Genomic DNA, 3,297 nt, shown 5'->3' with positions numbered 1-3,297 from the left:
CAGACCAGTTTTCGGGTGCCAGCAGGATGTCCTGCGATTCAACTCGATTCTGACACCATCCCTGTGGAGTACAGTCGGATCCCGCAGATTAAGGACTCAGTCCCATGAGACTGCCCGCTTCAGATGCCAGCCACAAGTCCGGGCCTCCCATACTTCTGGCCGACCAGCTGAACATCGGGGTTTCCCATGACCCCCTCTTCAGCTTCGAGAATATGCTAGAGAATTTGCTAGAATGGCCCGGTAGAACTGAGGTTGATGCTTACTTAGGTTTACTGGTTTATTGCCTAATAAAGAATATGCTAATTCATGTGAATAGCCTGGAAAGGTCCTGAGCGCAGGCCCTTCTACCTTCGCCAGTTGGGGTACGCCGCCCTCGCCCTCTGGGCAGGTGAATGTGTTCACTGACCCAGCAGCTCTGTGAACCCCACAGTATAGAGATTTTTATGGAGGCTTCATCACGTAGGCATGATCAATTATTAACTCAATCTCTGGCCCCTCTCCCCTCCGTGGAGGATGGGGGTGAGCTGAAAGCCCCGAGCTTCTAAAGATTTTATTTATTATTTATTTATTTATTTATTTGAGAGCGAGAGCACAAGTGGGGGCAGGGGGAGCGGCAGAGGCAGAGGGAGAAGCAGACTCCCCGCTGAGCGGAGAGCCCGATGCGGGACTCGATCCCAGGACTCTGGGATCATGACCTGAGCCGAAGGCAGATGCCTAACTGACTGAGCCACTCAAGCGCCCAGCCCCGAGCTTCTAAACATGGCTTGGGCTTGGGGGTGACCAGCCCCCAACCTGAAACTCTCCAGGAGACCACCAAGGTCACCTCACTGAGAACAAAAAATACTCCTGCCACCCAGGAAATTCCAGAGGATTTAGGAGTTCTGTGTCAGGGACCAGGGTCAAAGACCAAATATTAGTACAAAAGATGCTCCTAGCCCCCCTATCACTTGGGAAATTGTAAGAGTTTTAGGAGCACCGTGTCAGGAATGGGGATGAAGACCAAATATACATATTTCCTACAGTGTCACAATATCACAGCTAGAAACCTGTCCTTCTTCCTGATGTGCCACAGTTATGGTCAAGAACACAGCCTTTCTTTTTTTTTTTAAGATTTTATTTGTTTGACAGAGAGAGAACACAAGTAGGCAGAGTGGCAGGCAGAGGCAGAGGGAGAAGCAGGCTCTCCGCTGAGCAGGGAGCCAGACGTGGGGCTCGATCCCAAGACCCCAGGATCATGACCTGAGCCAAAGGCAGCCGCTTAACCGACTGAGCCACCCAGGCGCCCCAAGAACACAGGCTTTCTAGCCAGACTTCCCCGTATCAGACCCCAGCCCTGGTACTAGCTGATCACACATCCTTGGGTGAGCTATCTGGCATCTCTAGCTTCAGTCTGTCCATTTTTTTTATTTTTTAAGATTTTATTTATTTGACAGACACAGCGAGAGAGGGAACACAAGCAGGGGGAGTGGGAGAGGGAGAAGCAGGCTTCCCGCCAAGCAGGGAGCCCGATGCGGGGCTCGATCCCAGGACCCTGGGATCATGACCTGAGCCGAAGGCAGATGCCTAACCGACTGAGCCACCCAGGCTTTCTGTTTAAAATGGGAAGCTGGGGCGCCTGGCCGGCTCAGTCGGTGGCGCATGCGACTCTTGACCTCAGGGTTGTGAGTTCGAGCCCCACATTGGGTGTAGAGATTACTTAAAAATAAAATCTCTATGACAGGGAAACTAAGTTGCTCCCTTTAGGCTAGTGATGAGGAGCGGAGGAGGTCATGCAAGTGAAGTGCTGGCTCTCGGGGGGGGGGGCCCAGCGGCCCAGGGGCTATCATGGAAGGGGGGGCCCTCTCCCTCTTTCCTCACTTTACCACCAGAACTGGACAGCAGCCCGCACGCGGGGCAGCTTCTGTAGGGGATGGGGGTGCTTTCTGCAGGATTCCCGCCCCCTTCGATCCAGCATCTAAAGGGGTACCACCTGACCCAGTACTGGCGTGTGCCTCGCAGTTGGGGCTGTTAGAGCTTTTGAATAGCACCCCCCTTTACCACCTTCCTCCTCCAGGAGAGGAATCAGAGCAGTCTTTTTGGGAACATGACACGGGCTGTGGCAGGGAGGCTTTGCAGCCCAGATCGTATGACTAATAAAGGGGAAAAGAGCATGGTGTTTTGGTGGGGAGGGGGGATGTGTGAGGAACTCCCGCTGCAGGGTACCTCAGAGGTTGCATGTGGCCCAGGGCGTGGGGAAGGAGAGCCTTCCCGGGTTTCCTGGAGGGTGGACGAGAGGGGCCTCAGCTCAGCAGGCCTGCTCGGTGAACAGGCCCTCTTGTTATTCCCAGCTGTGTGCGACTGTATGGCTCTGGAACCCAGATCTCCCGCTGAGAACTGGGACCCCAGAGTCCTGACTGTGCCCACCATGGGGGAGGTAGGTGTGAGGGGCTTACTGTGCGGTGACCACCACAGCTCAAATCGGGGTCGCCTGCCATTCCTCTCGGATGGGCCTTCCAGCAAGAGCTGAGGTCAGGGGTTGCGTTTCCCTTCCCCCCTTTTAAGCCAAAGTCCCAAAGCCACCAGCGTTCAGAGTAAGGAGTGGGACCCAAGCTGCTTCATGCTGGGTCTGACAGCCTTTCCAGTGCCCTCCAGAGACTGGAGCAAGCGGGCGTGTGTGTATGTATCAGTCTGAGGTCTTTGGTGGTCACCGGGCACCAGAAACCTGCTCCAAGAGTTATGGGACTGGGGTGTGTGTGTGGGTGTGTGCAGGTCCTCTGCTAAATTGACTGTCTAGCAGTTGGGCCCAATAAGAAACCTCTAGTAAATCTATTTTGATATGTAAATGAGGCTATTATAATGAAAGACAACATGCAAATCTTTGATTTTCTTTTGAGCCCTGAAGATTGGGCCAAAGGGACTTGAGAGTGATCCAAGAGGCTTCCCTGGACCTATGGGACTGAGCTACGCCGCCGTGTTGTGTGGAGGTGAATTGGGAGCATGCAGATTACCTCGTGCTGGTACTTCTCCGGGCCAGCAGCAGAACGGGGCTTTGCAAAGAAGTGTGTGCCCTCCTAGCCCCAGCTGGATGCAGCTAACCAAGAACCTGACAGGCCCCCGGGAGGGGGTCAGGGTCTGCAGAGCAGCCCGGGTGCCGCCCCCACCTCCTGGGGTCCTTTCCGGGCCAGCTCCCTTCCTGAGGACGTGGTCTGTTTCTCCCCAGAAGGAAGAGGCCCCGCAGAAGGGACTCGTTGAGCCACCCCCGCTCTGCTCCATGTTGGCTGTGCCCTCAGGTGAGACGGGCGAGCGCCCGCAGCGGGG

At 55.1% G+C, this 3,297-nt stretch overlaps 1 protein-coding gene across 1 annotated transcript in view; it reads left to right on the top strand.

Annotated features, from left to right (window-relative positions):
- The first annotated feature begins 1,644 nt into the window (after positions 1-1,644).
- ZBTB4 (zinc finger and BTB domain containing 4) overlaps positions 1,645-3,297 on the top strand; it is an 8,968-nt gene continuing 7,315 nt past the window's right edge. The window contains 2 exon segments of the mRNA XM_032431748.1: positions 1,645-2,963; positions 3,200-3,269. The gene's annotated coding sequence lies outside the window, so the exon portion shown is untranslated.

Source organism: Phoca vitulina, unplaced genomic scaffold, assembly GCF_004348235.1.
Source record: "Phoca vitulina isolate PV1807 unplaced genomic scaffold, GSC_HSeal_1.0 scaffold47, whole genome shotgun sequence".
Lineage (NCBI taxonomy): Eukaryota > Metazoa > Chordata > Mammalia > Carnivora > Phocidae > Phoca > Phoca vitulina.
This window is presented reverse-complemented; position numbering and strand designations above follow the sequence as displayed.